Genomic DNA, 20401 nt, shown 5'->3' with positions numbered 1-20401 from the left:
GCGCTCACTGAATTTTCAAAAACAATTAGAGACGGTGATTAATTTTCTCTTTTCCAATTTAGGGTCAACTGAGCGTGGCCAATCCAACTAACCAGCACATCTTTGGTTTGTGGGTGAGAAATGGGTTTGTGGTTTGTGGGTGTGGGTGTGAAATGAACGCAGATATGTGGAGAATGTGCAAACTCCACACCGGCATTGACACAGGGCCGGAACTCGAACCCGTTTCAACAGCGCCGCGGTCCCAGTGCTGACCACTGAGCCACATGCTGCCCCCTCACTGTTCCTTTTAAATACATTTAGAGTATTTTTTTCTAATAAGGGGGCAATTTAGCCTGGTCAATCTACCTCACCTGTACATGTCTATTGTATGGGGGCGAAACCCACGCCGACACGGGGAGAATGTGAAAACTGCACACGGACAGCGTTTCTGCCTCCCGTGCCCACCATTATCGCATGGATTGCTGAATTTCCCTTCTCATTTGCATGATAAATGCTGCCCACAAACAGCAGCTGCTTCACTGTCTGCATTTAAGTCTCGGCCCTCTATACAGATCCTTACATCAATGACACGACCAGTTCCAGCAGACTAATAGAAAAGGGTGCCGTTTATATAGTCAGATGTGAACAATGTTACAGTAGTTTTTCAACTGTCATAAACGCCAAACGCGGTGTATGCAACTAATGGAGGCCCAGGCTCGAGGAGCTGAAAGGCCTACTCCTGTCCGAATGTCTAAGAAAATGATGATCTTCTTATGAAAAATGTAGGAAAGCTCTTAAAATGTATGCAACAAAAATTATGAAATAGTTGACTTTGTTTGCAAACTCTGAACGTTTTCCAGATCCCCGCGTGGCCAGATCAAGACAAAGAATGTAAATGTAAGTGTCCGTGCTTCAAGATGGAGCAGGTGGAAACATTGACTATGACAATTAAAGCTTTTCTATATGTTAATTGCACAATGACTGCAATTTTGTCAACCGTTAGTTTCGGCCTATTCTACACATCCGTATCTCAGTGAAGTGCAGAGCTCCAGATGACTGCTTGAGGAAGTCGTTTTAAAAATAGCTACCAGATGTGACCATTGCTTGAAATTTTCAGGAGGAGTCATCAGTTGTTCAAATGTTAAAGGCAACAATCTCGCAGATATCACAAAGTGGCTTTACGTGAGCAGAAACCTGGAAAAAAGAAACATTGTGAGCGTGGTCAGTATTTTAGACGACATCATTACAGTGAGGTGTCACGTTTTGGGGTAAAATGTTTTGAATTCAAACATGGTGCAGATGATAGAAAGAGAAACTTTGCCACGAGCAGGAAGGACGGTGACTCAGAACAAACAGAATATCCAAAATATATTTACTGAACATTCCCGCCCTGGGTTCACGTTATGCACTCCAATTCAACTTCTAAAGTCTCGTGATGACCCTCGTTCATGAATGAACCCTGTCGATGCCGAATGCCCCATCCCATTACCTGATCCAGGTTCAAAGCAGAGAAGGGCAAATAGTCTCCGTTTAATGTAGATCACAGTTTAAAAAGTCTCTGTTTAATGTAGGAACTCTTTAACTAGTCTGTTTAAGGTAGGGCACTGTTTAAATACTCTCTGTTTAATGTAGGGCACTCTTTTAAGAGTCAGTTTAATGTAGGCCACTGTTTAAATAGTCTCTAATGAGGGGCACAGTTTAAATAGTCTGTTTAAAGTAGGACAGTGTTTAAATGGCCTCTGTTTAATGTAGGGCACTGTTTAAATACTCTGTTTAATGTAGGGCACTCTTTTAAGAGTCAGTTTAATGCAGGCACTGTTTAAATAGGCTTTGTTTAATGTGGCACACTGTTTAAATAGTCTCTGTTTAATGTAGGCCACTGTTTAAATAGTCTCTAATGAGGGGCACTGTTTAAATAGTCTGTTTAATGTAGGACAGTGTTTAAATGGTCTCTGTTTAATGTAGGGCACTGTTTAAATAGTCTCTGTATAATGTAGGGCACTGTTTAAATAGTCTCTGTTTAATGTAGGGCTCTGTTTAAATAGTCTCTGTTTAATGTAGAGCTCTGTTTAAATAGTCTATCTTTAATGCAGGACTGTTTAAATAGTCTCTGTTTAATATAAGGCACTTTTTTAATAGTCTGTTTAATGTAGTGCACTGTTTAAACGGTCTGTGTTTAATGTAGGGCGCTGTTTAAATAGTCTCTGTTTAATGTAGGGCACTGTTTCAATAATCTGATTAATGGAGGCTAGTTTAAATAGTCTCTGTTTAATGTAGGGCACTGATTAAATAGACTCTGTTTAATGTAGGGCTCTGTTTAAATAGTCACTGTTTAATGTAGGGCTCTGTTTAAATAGTCTCTCTTTAATGCAGGACTGTTTAAATAGTCTCTATTTAATGTAGGGCATGGTTTTAATAGCCTGTTTAATTTAGGGAACAGTTTCAACGGCCTCTGTTTAATGTAGGGCACTGTTTAAATAGTCTGTTTAATGTAGGGTACTTTTAATAGTCTGTTTAATGCAGGGCACTGTTAAAATAGACTTTGTTTAATGAGGCGCACTGTTTAAATAGTCTCTATTAAATGTAGGCCACTGTTTAAATAGACTCTAATGAGGGGCACTGCTTAAATAGTCTGTTTAATGTAGGGCACTGTTTAAATAGACTCTGTTTAATGTAGGGCACGGTTTTAATAGTCTGTTTAATGTAGTGCACTGTTTAAACGGTCTGTGTTTAATGTAGGGCACTGTTTAAATAGTCTCTGTTTAATGTAGGACACTGTTTAAATAATTTGGTTAATGTAGGCTACTGTTTAAATAGTCTCTGTTCAATGTAGGGCACTGATTAAATAGACTCTGTTTAATGTAGGGCACTGTTTCAACGGTCTGTGTTTAATGTAGGGCTCTGATTAAAGAGTCTCTGTTTAATGTAGGGCTCTGTTTAAATAGTCTCAGTTTAATGTAGGGCTCTATTTAAATAGTCTATAATGCAGGACTGTTTAAATAGTCTCTGTTTAATGTAGGGCACGGTTTAAATAATCTGATTAATGTAGGCTACTGTTTAAATAGTCTCTGTTCAATGTAGGGCACTGAATCAATAGACTCTGTTTAATGTAGGGCTCTGTTTAAATAGTCTGTTTAATGTAGGGCTCTGTTTAAATAGTCTCTCTTTAATGCAGGACTGTTTACATAGTCTCTGTTTAACGTAGGGCACTGTTCAAACAGTCTCTGTTTAATGTAGGGCACTGTTTAAACGGTCTCTGTTTAATGTTGGGCACTGTTTTAACGGTCTCTGTTTAATGTAGGGCACTGATTAAATAGTCTGTGTAATGTAGGGCACTCTTATAATACTGTTTAATGCAGGGCACTGTTAAAATAGTCTTTGTTTAATGAGGCGCACTGTTTAAATTGTCTCTATGTAATGTAGGCCACTGTTTAAATAGTCTCTAATGAGGGGCATTGTTTAAATAGTCTGTTTAATGTAGGACAGTGTTTAAATGGCCTCTGTTTAATCAAGTGCACCTTATAAATTGTCTCTGTTTAACGTTGGCCACTGTTTAAATAGTCTCTGTTTAATGTAGGGCACTGATTAAAGAGTCTCTGTTTAATGTAGGGCTCTGTTTAAATAGTCTCTGTTTAATGTAGAGCTCTGTTTAAATAGTCTATCTTTAATGCAGGACTGTTTAAATAGTCTCTGTTTAATATAAGGCACTTTTTTAATAGTCTGTTTAATGTAGTGCACTGTTTAAACGGTCTGTGTTTAATGTAGGGCACTGTTTCAATAATCTGATTAATGGAGGCTAGTTTAAATAGTCTCTGTTTAATGTAGGGCACTGATTAAATAGACTGTTTAATGTAGGGCTCTGTTTAAATAGTCACTGTTTAATGTAGGGCTCTGTTTAAATAGTCTCTCTTTAATGCAGGACTGTTTAAATAGTCTCTATTTAATGTAGGGCATGGTTTTAATAGCCTGTTTAATTTAGGGAACAGTTTCAACGGCCTCTGTTTAATGTAGGGCACTGTTTAAATAGTCTGTTTAATGTAGGGTACTTTTAATAGTCTGTTTAATGCAGGGCACTGTTAAAATAGACTTTGTTTAATGAGGCGCACTGTTTAAATAGTCTCTATTAAATGTAGGCCACTGTTTAAATAGACTCTAATGAGGGGCACTGCTTAAATAGTCTGTTTAATGTAGGGCACTGTTTAAATAGACTCTGTTTAATGTAGGGCACGGTTTTAATAGTCTGTTTAATGTAGTGCACTGTTTAAACGGTCTGTGTTTAATGTAGGGCACTGTTTAAATAGTCTCTGTTTAATGTAGGACACTGTTTAAATAATTTGGTTAATGTAGGCTACTGTTTAAATAGTCTCTGTTCAATGTAGGGCACTGATTAAATAGACTCTGTTTAATGTAGGGCACTGTTTCAACGGTCTGTGTTTAATGTAGGGCTCTGATTAAAGAGTCTCTGTTTAATGTAGGGCTCTGTTTAAATAGTCTCAGTTTAATGTAGGGCTCTATTTAAATAGTCTATAATGCAGGACTGTTTAAATAGTCTCTGTTTAATATAGGGCACGGTTTAAATAATCTGATTTATGTAGGCTACTGTTTAAATAGTCTCTGTTCAATGTAGGGCACTGAATCAATAGACTCTGTTTAATGTAGGGCTCTGTTTAAATAGTCTGTTTAATGTAGGGCTCTGTTTAAATAGTCTCTCTTTAATGCAGGACTGTTTACATAGTCTCTGTTTAACGCAGGGCACTGTTCAAACAGTCTCTGTTTAATGTAGGGCACTGTTTAAACGGTCTCTGTTTAATGTTGGGCACTGTTTTAACGGTCTCTGTTTAATGTAGGGCACTGATTAAATAGTCTGTGTAATGTAGGGCACTCTTATAATACTGTTTAATGCAGGGCACTGTTAAAATAGTCTTTGTTTAATGAGGCGCACTGTTTAAATTGTCTCTATTTAATGTAGGCCACTGTTTAAATAGTCTCTAATGAGGGGCATTGTTTAAATAGTCTGTTTAATGTAGGACAGTGTTTAAATGGCCTCTGTTTAATCAAGTGCACGTTATAAATTGTCTCTGTTTAACGTTGGCCACTGTTTAAATAGTCTCTGTTTAATGTAGGGCACTGATTAAAGAGTCTCTGTTTAATGTAGGGCTCTGTTTAAATAGTCTCTGTTTAATGTTGGGCTCTATTTAAATAGTCTATCTTTAATGCAGGACTGTTTAAATAGTCTCTAATTAATGTAGGGCACGGTTTTAATAGTCTGTTTAATGTCGTGCACTGTTTAAACGGTCTGTGTTTAATGGAGGGCGCTGTTTAAATAGTCTCTGTTTAATGTAGGGCACTGTTTCAATAATCTGATTAATGTAGGCTAGTTTAAATAGTCTCTGTTTAATGTAGGATAGTGTTTAATGACCACTGTTTAATGTAGGGAACTGTTTAAACGGTCTCTGTTTAATCTCGGTCACTGTATAAATAGTCTCTGTGTAATGTAGGGCACTGTTTAAATATTCTCTGTTTAACGTAGGGCACTGTTTAAACAGTCTCTGTTTAAAGTAGGGCACTGTTTAAACGGTCTCTGTTTAATGTTGGGCACTGTTGTAACGGTCTCTGTTTAATGTAGGGCACTGATTAAATAGTCTGTGTAATGTAGGGCACTCTTATAATAGTCTGTTTAATGCAGGGCACTGTTAAAATAGTCTTTGTTTAATGAGGCGCACTGTTTAAATTGTCTCTATTTAATGTAGGCCACTGTTTAAATAGTCTCTAATGAGGGGCACTGTTTAAATAGTCTGTTTAATGTGGGACAGTGTTTAAATGGCCTCTGTTTAATCAAGTGCACCTTATAAATAGTCTCTGTTTAACGTTGGCCACTGTTTAAATAGTCTCTGTTTAATGTAGGGCACTGATTCTTCCCCTCACACTGACCCCTCCCCTCATAATGACCCCTCCCCTCACACAGGACCCTCCCGTCACACTGATCCCTTATCTCTTCTCCAACTGACCCAGTCCCCCACACTGTCCCCTCCTCTCAAAATGATCCCTCCCCTCACTTTGGTCCATCCCCTCACACTGATCCCTTACCTCTAAATGTCCCCTCCTCATACTGACACCTCTAATTATACTGACCATACGCTCACACTGTGCCCTCCTCTCACACTGACCCTCCCCTCACATTGACACCTTCTCTCCGACTGACACCCCCCCTCACACTGAGCACTCCTCTCACACTGACCCATTATCTGTGACTGACCCCTCAACTCACACTAACCACACCTCTCAAACTGACAATTCCTCTCACACTGATCTCTATTCTCACATGGACCCCGCCTCTCACATTTACCCCTCATACTGACCCCTCGTCTCACACTGACGCCGCCAGTCACACTGATTCCTCCTTTCACTCTGACCCCGCAACACACACTGACCCCTTCCTCATAGACTGAAAACTCCTCTCACACTGACCACTCCTTCAACATCGTCAACTCACACTGACCAATCACGCTGACCACTTGCCTCACTCTACACCCTCTCCTCAATGCTCCCTCCCCTCACACTGACCCCTACCCTCACACTGAACCATCCCCTCACACTGATCCCTCCCCTCACACTGATCCCTCCCATCACACTGTCCTCTCTACTGACACTGACCCGTCCTCTCACACTGACCTCTCCTTCAACATTGTCCTCTCACACTGAATCCTTCCCTCACACAGACCCCTCCTCTCACACTGAAACGTCCTCCCACACTGACCCCTCTTCTCACCCTGATCCCTCCCCTCACAGTGTCCCCTCCTCTCAAACTGATTCCTCCCCTCACACTGACTGCTCCCCTCACACTGATCCCCCCTCACACTGATCCCTCCCCTCACACTGTTCCCTACTCTGGTACTGACCCCTCCCCTCACACTGACCCCTCCCCTCACAATGATCCGTCCCCGCACAGTGTCCCTTCCTCTCACACTGATCCCTCCCCTCACACTATTCCTCCCCTCACACTGACCCCTCCCCTCACACTGATCCCTCCCCTCACACTGATCCCCCCCTCACACAGATCCCTCCCCTCAGACTGATCCCTCCCCTCACACTGATCCCTCCTCTCACACTGATCCCAGCCCTCACACTGTTTCCTCCCCTCACACTGATCCCTCCCCTCACCGTGATTCCTCCCCTCACACTGATCCTTCCTCTTACCCTGACACCTCCTCTCACACTGACCCCTCCTCTCACACTGATCCCTCTCCTCACACTGGTCCCTCCCCTCACACCGATCCCTCCTCTCACATTGACCCGTCCCGTCACACTGATCACTCCTCTTACACATCCCTCCTCTCACACTGATCCCTCCTGTCACACTGACACCTCCTCTCACACTGACCCCTCCTCGCACACTGACCCCAGCACACATAGTGACCCCTGCTGATGGACTGAAACTTCCTCTCACAATTACCCCTCCTTCGTCATTATCCCCTCATGCTGACCACCCGTCTCACACTGATCTCTCCTCTCACACTGACCCCACCTCTCACACTGACCCCTCCTTTCGCACTGATCCCTCCTCTCACACTGCCCCTCCTCACACACAGATCCCTCCTCTCACGCTGACCCCTCCTCTCACACTGATCCCTCCTCTCACACTGACCCCTCCTCTCACACTGATCCCTCCTCTCACACTGACCCCTCCTCTCACACCGAACCTTCCTCTCACTGATTTCTCCCCTCACACTGACCCCCTCCTCTTAATCTGACCCCTCCTATCAAACTGTTCCGTCTTCTCACACTGACCCCTCCTCTCTCACTGACCCCACCTTTCATACTGACACCTCCCGTGACGCTGACCTCTCCACTCACACTCAACCTTATTTGACCCGTACTCTCACACTTCTACCTGACAGATCCCTTCCGTCACACTGAAGCATTCCTCTCACACTGACCACTCCAATCACTCTGACCCCTCCACACATTTTGACCCTTCCTAACACACTGACGTCCTCCGCTCAGACCGTCTCCTCACAAACTGACCCTTCCTCATAGACCGTCTCCTACACTCATACTGACCCCTCCTCTCATACTCAGACCTCCCGTAACGTTGACCTCTCCCCTCACTGACCCTTCGACTCATTTTGACCCCTGCTCTAAGACTGACACCTTCTCTCTAACTGACACATCCCCTCAGACTGAGCACTCCTCCCACACTGACCCAATCTCTGTGACTGACCCCTCTTCTCACTCTGACCCCTCCTCTCAAACTGACCCAACCTCTCACACTGACCCCTCACTGACCAATCCTCTCACACTGACTACTCCTCTCACACTGACCACGCCTCTCACAGCGACCCCTCATCATGGACTGAAACCACCTCTCACACTGACCCGTCTCCTCACAGTGACGCTTGCCCTCACACTGACACTTCATCTCTCACTAACCCCTGCTCCCACACTGACCCTTCTTTGCACCCTGACCCCTCCTCTCACACTGACCCCTCCTTTCACAGTGACTGCGCCACACACACTGGCCCCTCCTAATGGGCTGAAACCTCCCCTCACACTGAACACTCGTTTCACGCTGACCAATTGCCTCACACTGATCCCTCTCTTCACACTGACCCCGCCTCTCACACTGACTCGTCCCCTCACACTAACCCCCCTCTCACACTGACTCCTCCTCTCACATTTACCCCTCCCCACACTGGTTTTTCCCTCACACTGACCCCTCCCCTCACACTGACCCCTCACCTCACTCTGATCCCTCCCCTCAATCTGATCCCACCCATCACACTGACCCCTCTTCTCACAGTGAGCCCTCCTCTCACACTGACCCCTCCCATCGCACAGTGCCCTCCTCTCCACACTGACACTTCCTCTGTGACTGACGCCTCCCTTCACGCTGCCCTCTCCTCTCACACTGACCCCGCCTCTCACACTGACCCCTCCCTTCGCACTGTGCCCTCCTCGCACACTGACCGCTCATCTGTGACTGACCACACTGCCCTATCCTCCAGCACTGACGCTTCTAGCACCCGGATGCCTCCTCTCACACTGACCCCTCCTTTCACATTGACGTCGCCACATACAGTGACCCCTTCTAATGGATTGAAACCTCCTCTCAGACTGATCCCTTCTTCAATATTTTCCCTTCACAGTGAACACTCGTCTCACGCTGCCCACTTGCCTCATACTGATCCTGCCTCTCACACTGACCCCTCCACTCACACAGACTCGGCCCCTCACACTGACCCTTCCTCTGACGCTGACGCCTCCTCTCACATTGACCCCTCCCCACACTGGTCTCTACCCTCACACTGACCCCTCCCTTCACTCTGATCCCTCCCCTCACTCTGATCCCTCCCATCACAGAGTCGTATCCACTGACACAGAACTCTTCCCTCACCCTGACCTCTCCCCTCACACTGACCCCTCGTCTCACAGTGAGCCCTCCTCTCACACTGACCCCTCCTCTCACAATGACCCTACCTTCGCACTGTGCCCGACTCTCACACTGACCCCTCCTCTGACTGACCCCTCCCTTCACACTGACCTCTCCTCTCACTCTGACCCCGCCTCTCACACTGACCCCGCACACTGATACCTCCTCTCACACACACGCCAGACCTCAAACTGACACTTCATCTCACAATGACCCCTTCACACACACTGACCCTCTCCTAATGGAGTGAAACCTCCTCTCATACTGACCCTTCCTTAAACATTGTCACCTCACACTGACCACTCGTCTCACTCTGATCCCTCTTCTCACACTGACCCCTCCTCTCACACAGACCCCTCCCCTCGCTGTTCACTCCCCTCACACTGATCCCCCCCATCACACTGTCTTCTCCGCTAACATTGACCCCTCCTCTCACACTGACTATTCCTCTCAAACTGACCTCTCCTCTTACACTTACACCGCCTCTAAGACTGACCCCTCGCGCTGACCCCTCACACTGACCACTATTCTCACACTGACCCCTCCTCTCACACTGACCCATCCCCTCACACTCACCTCTCAAACTGACCATTCGTCTTACACTTACCCCCCTTATTCTGACCACACCCCACACACAGACCCGTCCCTCACACTGATCACTCCCCTCACACTGACATCTGCCCTCACACATACCATTCCTCTCACACAGAGCTCTCCCCTCACACTGACTCTGCCTCTCAAAATGACCCCTCACACTGACTCCGCCTCTCTGACGCTTGTTTTCTGACACACGCATCCGCTCACACTGACCTCCTCTCACAGTGGCACCACATCATGAACTGAAACCTCTCACTCTGACACCTCCCCTCACACTGACCCCTTTTCTCACAGTGGCACTACCTCTCACACTGACCCCTCATCTCAAACTGAACCGTCCACTCACACTGACCCCTCCCCTCACACTGACCTCTCCTATCATACCGACCGCTCCTATCAAACGGGCCCCTCCTCGCACATTGACCCCTCCTCACACTGACCCCTACTCTCATACTGACACCTCCAGTGACGCTGACCTCTCCCCTCACACTGACCACTCGACTCATTTGACCCTTCCTTTTACACTGACACCCTCCTCTCAGACAGGCTCCTCTCACACTGACTCCAACCCTCACACTGGTCCCTCCTCTCAGCCTGACCCTTCCTCACACATTGACCTCACTTATCCTGGCCCCTCATCACCTCACACACCTACCTCTCCTCTCACACTGTCTACTCCCCTCACACTGACCCCCTTCTCAAGGACTGAAACTTCCGTCATACTGACCTCTCTCCTCACACTGACCCATCCTCTCACACTGAACCCTCTCAGTCGGACGCCTCCCGTCATACGAAACCCTTCCTCCCATACTGACCACTCCACTGAGTTGGACCCCTCCACTCATTTTCACCGTTCCTTTCACACTGACACCTCCTCATAGACTGACTACTACCCTCACACCGATCCTTCCTCCCAATCCAACCACTCCTCTTAGCCTGTTCCTCGCACATTGTCCTCACCTCTCACACTGTTCCCCCTCACACACAAACCCCTCTTATCACTCTGACCACTCCCCTCAGACTGACCCCATATCTATGACTGAAAACTCCTGTCACACTGACCCCTCCTCTCACACTGACCCCTCTCCTCACACTGACACCTTTCTCACACTGACTCCTTCTCTCACACTGACCCTCATCTCACCCTAACCTCTACCCTCACACTAACGCCTCCCATCACACTTTCACCTCCCCTCACACTGACCGCTCCTCTCACACTGAACCCTCTCTGACTGACCCTTCCCGTCATACTAACCACTCCACTCACTCTGACCCCTCCACTCATTTTCACCCTTCCTCTGACTGACGCCCTACTCTCAGACCGGCTCCTCTCACACTGACCCCTCATCATAGACTGATTACTACTCTCACACTGAGCCCTCCTCCCATACCGACCCCTCCTCTCAGCCTGTCCCTTCCTCCCACATGGGCCTCACCTCTCACACTGTTCGCTCCTCACACACATCTCCTCCTCACTCTGACCCCACCCCGCAGACTGACCCCCTACTCATGGACCGCATCCTCCTGTCTCAGTGGCCCCTCCTCGCACACTGACCCCTCTCCTCACACTGACCACTTTCTCACACTGACTCCTCCTCTCACACTGACCCTCCTCTCACACACCCCTCGCCTCGCACATCCCTCTGCTCACACTGACCTCTTTCTCACACTGACTCCTCTCACAATGACCCTCCTCTCACACACGCCTCGCCTCAGACAGACGCCTCCCATCACACTTTCCCCTCCCCTCACACTGATGCTTCGCACTGACCCCTCTTTTCGGACTGAACCCTGCCCTCATACTGACCTCTACTCTCACACTGGCCCCTCTTCTCACACTGCAACATCCTCACTGGCTCCTCCTTATCACATTGCCCCCTCCCCTCTCACTGATCCATCCTCTCGCACTGACCACCCCTCTCACACTGACCCCTCATCTCACACTGTCCCCTCCTCTCACACTGATTCTGCCTCTCTCACTGACCCCTCCTCTCTCATTGACCCCTCCTCTCTGAATGAGCCCTCCTCTCACACTAACCACCCCTCTCTCACTGACTCCTCCTCTCACACTGTCCCCTCCTCTCACACTGATTCTTTCTCTAACACTGACCCCTCCTCTCTCACTGACCCCTCCTCTCACTGAGCAATCCGCTCACATTGACCCCTCCTCTCGCGCTGACCTCTCACTGAGCAATCCGCTCACACTGACCCCTCCTCACACACTGACCACCCCTCTCACTGACCCCTCCTCTCACACTGTCCCCTCCTCTCACACTGATTCTTCCTCTCACACTGACCCCCCCTCTCACTGACCCCTCCTCTCTCACTGACCCCTCCTCTCTGAACGAGCCCTCCTCTCACACTAACCACCCCTCTCACACTGACCCCTCCTCTCACACTGTCCCCTCCTCTCACACTGATTCTTTCTCTCGCACTGACCCCTCCTCTCTCACTGACCCCTCCTCTCACTGAGCAATCCGCTCACACTGATCCCTCCTCTCGCACTGACCCCTCCTCTCACTGAGCAATCCGCTCACACTGACCCCTCCTTTCACACTGACCACCCCTCTCACTGACCCCTCCTCTCACACTGTTCCCTTCTCTCACACTGATTCTTCCTCTCACACTGACCCCTCCTCTCACACTGAACACCCCTCTCACTGACCCCTCCTGTCTCACTGACCCCTCCTCTTGAATGAGCCCTCCTCTCACACTGACGCCTCCTCTCACACTGACCACCCCTTTCACTGACCACCTCTCACACTGGCACCTCCTCTCACCCTGTCCCTCCTCTCACACTGATTCTTCCTCTCACACTGACCCCTCCTCTCACACTGACCCCTCCTCTCACTGAGCAATCCGCTCACACTGACCCCTCCTCTCACACTGACCACCCCTCTCACTGACCCCTCCTCTCACACTGTCCCCTCCTCACGCTGATTCTTCTTCTCACATTGGCCCCTCCTCTTACACTGACCCCTCACCTCACACCGAACCCCTCCCCACACACTGACCCGTTCCCACACCATGTACCCTCCTCATGGACTGATCCCTCACACTCGCCCATCTTCATGGGCTGAACTCTCCACACATTGACGCCTCTCCTCACATTGAGCCCTCCCCCACACTGAGCCCTCCCCTCACAGTGACCCTCGCCTCACAGTGACCCCTACTCATCGAATGAACTCTCCTCTTACATTGCCGACTCCTCTCACGCGGAGCGCTCCCCTAACACTGACGTTGCCTCTCGCACAGACCCCTCACCCTTACCCCTTTTCATGGACAGACCCCACACACTGACCCATCGTCATTGGGTGAACCCTTCTCCTCACTCACCCCTTCTCATGGACTGACCACGAGCTCTGCCAGTCTGATCCATCCTACTGGTTTCAGACTCGATTCCGGAATAATCTGTTCACTCAGAATCACAACGTCTTCTGGGATGTCCCCTTCTCTCGGACTGGGCACACACTCTGGGACTGTCAACGCCTGCTCGGATGTCTCCTCTCGGAGTGGGAGTGCACTCTGGGACTGACAACGCCTTCTGTGATGTCCCATTCTCTCGGCCTGGGCACACAATTTAGGACTGATAACGCCTTCTACAAGGTACCATTGTCTCGATCTGGCACACAATTTGGGACTGACAACGCCTTCTGGGATGCCCACTTCTTTCGGACTGTGTACACTCTCTGGGACTGAATTCCTCTGTGGACTGACCAGCCCTCTCGGTCTGAGTCTTTCTAACGTATTCTGTCTCCGTCCTCTTGGCTTGAGCCTTCCACTTTGACTTACTGCATTCTCTTGGAAAGACATGTTCTCTGAGACTAACCTGACCTCCTGAACTGTACAAGCCCTCTCAGATTGACTCCTCCTATCGCACTAAACCCACGTCTTTGCTTAATGCCCCTCTGGGATTGTGTCCCACTCCCAGGCTGACGGACCTCTCCCGGACTAAACTCCCTCCGGGACAACTCTGTCTTCATTAACTAATCACGCCTTCCGGACTGACACTCTCTTGGACTGACAACCCACTCACAGACTGAGTTCACATTCCTGACTGTACACGCCATCCCCTCTCAGACTGAATGACCCTCCTGGCCCTCCCGCTCTGAACCCCTTTACTGGACACACCATCCCTCAGACTGACTTACCCTTCAGGACTGATCTCTCGTATTGAACCCCCCTACTGTACACAGCATCCTCTCTCAGACTGAATTACCCTACCGGAGTGACCTCTTTCTCTGAACTCTCTTACAGAACACAACATCCCCTCTCAGACTGAATTACGCTCACGGTGTGACCTCTCGCTCTGAATTCGCTTACTAGACACACCACCCCTCCAGACGGACTTATCCTTCAGGACTGACCTCTCGCATTGAACCCCCTTACTGTACACATCATCCTCTGACAGACTGAATTACCCTCCCGGAGTGACCTATCGTTCTGAACTCTCTCACTGTTACACCATCCCCTCTCAGACTGAATTACTCTCCCGGACATAAACATCCCTCCCGGGGACTGACCTCTCGCTCTGAGCCCCCTTACTAGTCACACCATCCCGTCTCAGAATGAATTACCCTCCCGGACTGACGCTTTCTCTCCCAGTGAACCCCCTTACAGCACATACCATCCCCACTGAGGCGGAATTACCCTCCCGGACAGACCTCTCGCACTGCATCCTCTTCCTGGACACATCATTCCCTCTCAGACTGAGTTGCCCTTCAGGACTGACGCCTCGCTCTGAACCCACTTACTGCACACACCACCCCGTCCCAGACTGAATTACCCTTTCGGACTGACCTCTAGGACTGAACCCTCTTACTGGACACACTGTCCCCTCTCAGACTGAATTACCCTCCCGTGCTGACCTCTTCTCTCGCAGTGAACACCCTTACAACACACACCATCCTCTCTTGGATTGAATCAGCCCCCGCCCAAGGACTGATCTTTTCTCGCCGGCTCACTCCCCTTCCCACTCTGACGACTCGCCTGTGACTGACCCCTTCTCTCGGACTGAATATTCCACCTCTGGCCAGTCTCCCCACCGGGACTGGCCCTCTCCACTTCAACTCACACATCCAATTGGAGTGAACAGCCTTCTTTTACTGAGGCCACACTCCCGGACTCACAACGATCACTTTGTGCCGGCACTTTTCCAGTCTGACCTCCAAAATCTCCCTTTTAATACCCAGCCACTCCGATGAGACAATCCACGATGGTCCAACACGGCACCCTGTCTGATTCGATCAGTCCTTCCTTACTCAAGCTCACCTTCCGGTTCCTACTGTCATTCTCTCCAGTCTGAGACCATTTAAGTCCGAGCAACCCCATGACACATGTCCTACTCCTTCTTGTTCGGCCTGACCACCATTGAGATCTGCGACGCTCTCTCCAGCCTGTTGGCCACCTCCCCCAACCGTCCAATCCCAACCTCACCGTCTCCCCCGGTCCTAACTGACACCCGAACAAAGCAGAATCTCCCTGACTGTCAGTACACTGCAGATCCGCACCAACCTCCTCTGCGTGCTAAACCCCCATTCTTTTATGGTCAGTTGCCTCCTTTTTGCTGATCTGGTTTCCCTTTAAACCTCCATTTTATGGCATACACTGCCAGATGCTGCATCCGGAGGCTACCTGGGGCCCCACTTGGCTCCCCCTGTCTCACGCAGCCTCCATTATTTGTATTATAGGCTTTAGGGAGCAAGAGCTTGAATATTTGTGACGGGAACCAGTCTCTGACCTGCTCCTTTCGGGAAACTGTCATCTGAAAGTTCCAATTCCAATTTCATTCAGTGAATGTCACGAAGTGAATGTGGGGTATCAGCGATATTCATCCAAATACATGACAGATTTAGGCGCTGAAATGTTCAAGGTGGTTCAATTGTGGATGTGGCTCTTTCCATTTCCAATTTGTCAGCGTAAAGCGAAGGTGATTTTGGGGCTAATTACAATTGAGCATCATGGTCCCAAGTCTGAGGGAACAGGTCTTCGACCTGACAAAATGTTTTTTTTACTATTTTGAAAGGTGAGAACATACCAGCTGATCATTTGGGCATTTACTTCACCTTTCCCGAATCTGCAATATTTCCTGAATAGCACTGTGCAATGAGATATCAGAGGTCGGAACAAATAGTGCCCATTGAAATAACGACCAGTAAGGCCACTGGGCAGTTTCTTCAAATATCCTATGCAAATGGAACATAGATAGAATATAGAATATGATAATCTGGATCCGGGGCGAGGGCCAGTGCTGGTAACACGGATCCGAGCCAGACTGTGTGAAGTTTACACATTCTTCCGGTTCGGCAGTGAAACGTTGATGGCGGATCGCGGTCAATGACACAGTTAAATAACAATACTAAATGACACAATCACTTACGGAAGATCTGGAAGAGCTGATGGACTTAATTCCGAACAACTCTCAGATCAACGCTCCCTCTACTGGTTACCTGAAAAGTAGAATCATAGATTTAGGAGGGGAAGATTTAGGTATTTAAGGTCCTCGTGTCATTCCAAGGACATTGAAAAATTCAGAGTTACATAATTTCTACAGTTCAGAAGGAGACCATTCTGCCATCGGGTCCGCACTGACCCTCTGAAAGAGCACATGTCCTGGACCCACCCCTCAACCCAACCAGAGATGCAGATATCTGGGACTGTGGGAGAACCCGGAGTACACTGGCACGTGGAGTCAGTGCAACACGGTCGCATAGTGGTTAGCATAAATGCTTCACAGCTCCAGGGTCCCAGGTTCGGTTCCCGGCTGGGTCACTGTCTGTGCGGAGTCTGCACGTCCTCCCCGTGTGTGCATGGGCTTCCTCCGGGTGCTGCGGTTTCCTCCCACAGTCCAAAGATGTGCGGGTTAGGTGGATTGCCATGCTATCATTGATCTCATCTTATTTTAACTAGATGCAGCCGCTCAGTGCGTGCCTGGATGAAAAATGTGTGCATTAGATTTGTCATTTTATATGCATTGTTTCCAGTTACTAGATGTGAGTGATGTGAATCGATTAATACTCTCACTGACACCATGCACAGATATAACAGCTTTACTACATGTACATTAATGGCAGTATTTTTTTTACTCATCTGTGGTTGATAATTTATTACCTTACCAGCACTGCCCTCGCCCCGGACCCACATTATCCTTTTCTGTGTTCTATCTATGTTCCATTTGCACAGGATGTTTGAAGAAACTGCCCAAGTGATCTTACTGTCGTTATTTTCAAATGGACACTATTTGTTCCGAACTCTGAATGATTCCTTTGTTACGGCACTGCGCAGAAATTATTATCAGTGCCACCCTCTTTAGGCAAAGAATCATCACAGTCCAGAAGGAGGCCATTCAGTCCATCGAGTGTGCACCGAACTTCCCGAACAGCACCCGACCTTGGCCCATACCCAACCCGATTCCCGTAACCCAGTAACACTACATACCATTAGGATACTAAGGGATAGTCTACCATTGGTAGAAAACGGCAGCACCCGGTGGAAAGCCACGCAGGCAAAGGGAGAATGTGTAAACTTCACACAGTCTGGCTCGAATCCGTGTTCCTGGCGCTGTGCGAGAGCAGTTCTGACCACTAGGCCACTGGGCTATCTTCTTCTATCGACTTGCAAATATCGACGGTTTACTCATATTGCTGCTGTTTATGGTTCCAAATCAATCGCTTGCAAATAATTTATCACTTCAACAATATCAAACTGCCGAGACTTTGTACCATTTTCTAGATTTCACGTCTGCAGTTACTGTATCAGTTCCTGGTCAAGTCAACAGAATGGGTATTGATCTAACCAGTGGGCTACTATTTTTTAATAATTCTTCACTATTTTCTGAAGCGGGTGGTGAAAATGGAGACGGTGAAAGTGATTTTCTCTCTGTCTCTGTCCCTCCGGGCATACACTCATTCCGTTCAGAGAGCCATCGCTACCGTCCGACCCCGTCACTCCGTTGCCGCCCACGCACTACAGTCCGACCCTCACACGTCAAGGTCTGACCACAAGTTCCTGATCAAACTCCTCTTCCTGGTTGGACGGAAAGGCCCTCCCTTCTGAGCACCGTCCTCCCGCTCCGTTGAGGGCAACTTGACGTCATCAGTTCGATTCCCCCTGCTCTAGTTCGCCACCCAGTTGTGGTTCGCAACTCCATCACGTTTCCCCCTTCATCCGCCGCTTCCTCAGATGTCACACCTCCCTTCCGAATTCTAACCGCCTACTCGACAAAGTAAATCCTCCCAGACTGTCGTCACTCTCTACGACTGGCTCCTCGTCTGAAAGTGAAATCCCCTGCCTGTCTGAGCCTCCATCCAGTACACTTCCCCACCTACTAAATGATCCCCACCCTCCCCGAACTCACCCCCATCGCAGAGTGATGCTCACTGCCGAGTATGCCTGCCATCTTCCAGTTTCCCCCTCTCGTCCTGAATTAATCAGCCTCTTGTGTCCAAGGCCCAGGACGGTCCGACAACTCCCTCGTCAGGCAACGCCGTTGTGCTTGGTACTTTTACGCCAGACGAAGCCGGTTTTATGGTCCAATCCCGACTTTTCCTGCTCTCTGTTTTGCCTTTAAACCACTGTTTACGGAGGTACTGTCAGTTATACCGTGCCGATGTTGTTTGGAGCGCACTTCCCTGCTCCCGTCTCTCCCAGCCTCCAGTACAGGTGTTATAGACGACTGACAGGCTTTAATGAAAAATTGTTTAAATACATGTGACGGAATCCCGGTCTCTGACCTGACCCTGTTGGCAGGCTATATATTTTACACTTCTATTGCACTTCCAATCAGAGCGAACGCACACCGTAGTAACTTGTGAATTAGCAATATTAACGGAAATAAATGACAGCATTAGATCCTGCAGTGTTCAATGTGGCTTCAATTTTGCCTGAGTGCTTCGGCTTTTACTGGCAACTTATCAATTAAAGTTAAAAGCGCTCTCGCTTCTGTTACAATTAAGCATCACTGTCCGGAACGTGAGGGTCGATGTTTGAAATCAAACGTCATCGACCTGGCAAAATGCTGTTGTTTACTCTTTCGAAAAATGAGGTCCTACCACCTTATAATTTTTGCGTTTACTTCACATTTCCAGTGTCTGCGATGTTTCTGTACAATACGATTAGTTATCTACCTTTCACAACGTCTTCGGTCTGTCATCCCTGTTCGAGAATGAAAGGTTTAAATTTGATTGTGGTTCGCGGTCAATCAAGCAGTTAAAATATAACGCTTATATGTTGCAGTCACTCACAGAACATGTTGAAGGGACTGATGGACTTAATTCCGAACAACTCTCAGATAAACTTTCTCTCTCTCCTGGTTACTTGGAAAACAGTCATGGATTTAGGCAGGGAAGAATGAGGAATTTCACACGCTTGAGCCTTTCTAAGGACGTTTTAAGATGTCTCAGAGATTTCATGCAGTGCCGAAGGAGACCATTCTGCCATTCGAGACTCGACTGACTGTCTGAAAGAGCAAACGCCCCAGTCACACTCTTCCTAACCCAACTTGAGCTGCCGAAATTTGGACTGTTGGAGAAATCGGAGCACCCGGACAAGTGGAGAAAGTGCAAATACAAAACTGACGGTTAACCAACGTCCGAAACAAACTCAGGTTCCTGGCGCTGTGAGGCTGCAGTTTTAATCAATTGATTGCGGTTCCGTACCATGTCAGTGCGGGTTGTACTTTTCACTTGCATCCCATTACCGCGTGAAATAGAAAACAATGATTTAAAATAATCAAATACCTGCACTTTCTTGCATTGAGCAGATCGAGGTTCAGTCAGATGTCCCAAATGCTGCTGCATTTCTCTGCTCGTCGCCGAGGGAACTGCGCGGGTGTGATGAGCTGACCACATGACCAAAACTATGAAATTCTACCGGATGCATCGAGCGAGTCCACACGCGAGCTGATTCGCAAACTCTGCCTGCAAGGTTTGAACTGTAGCCTTCTCATAAGGTTTTTGGGTGGAGTCTGTGTTACATACATTCCTGCAGCTATTCCAACTATGATTTGTTGCAACCAAACCCTCTGCCATTAAAGAAGAGACGAGCCTCGCTGCGGCTGCTGTGGTTTTTCTTTACCAGAGGGAGACCAGTCAAACGTTATTTACTGTGTGTGACATGTGCAACGGTAGATAGGGAATTTGAAGGGATTTAACCGCCACGAACATTCAGCACTGAGTGCGCCCAGCTATGGCAAATTTAGCGATCAACTCCCAGGATGCACGTCGAGATTTCTTCAAAGGGCTGCAATGATTTTTAACCAGACTTATCATCTTCACTTGACTTATCAACTTAATCATCTTGAGACACGAAATGCAACGTGGTTGAGGGAGTGGCAGGGTCAGGTGAACGTTGGAGGCTGTTGATGCTTCAGGACGGATAGAGGGGAATGTCAAAGGG

General features: G+C 48.2%; 1 long non-coding RNA gene across 1 annotated transcript; it reads right to left on the bottom strand.

Annotated features, from left to right (window-relative positions):
- Window positions 1–587: 587 nt before the first annotated feature.
- On the bottom strand, window positions 588–20141 carry LOC119960693. Its single transcript, XR_005459489.1, has 3 exons — window positions 19744–20141; window positions 16386–16455; window positions 588–1173 (listed from the first exon to the last, which is right to left on the bottom strand). It is a non-coding gene; the product is annotated as an uncharacterized LOC119960693 (long non-coding RNA).
- Between the last annotated feature and the right edge of the window lie 260 nt (window positions 20142–20401).

The sequence above is a fragment of the Scyliorhinus canicula genome, unplaced genomic scaffold, assembly GCF_902713615.1.
Source record: "Scyliorhinus canicula unplaced genomic scaffold, sScyCan1.1, whole genome shotgun sequence".
Lineage (NCBI taxonomy): Eukaryota > Metazoa > Chordata > Chondrichthyes > Carcharhiniformes > Scyliorhinidae > Scyliorhinus > Scyliorhinus canicula.
This window is presented reverse-complemented; position numbering and strand designations above follow the sequence as displayed.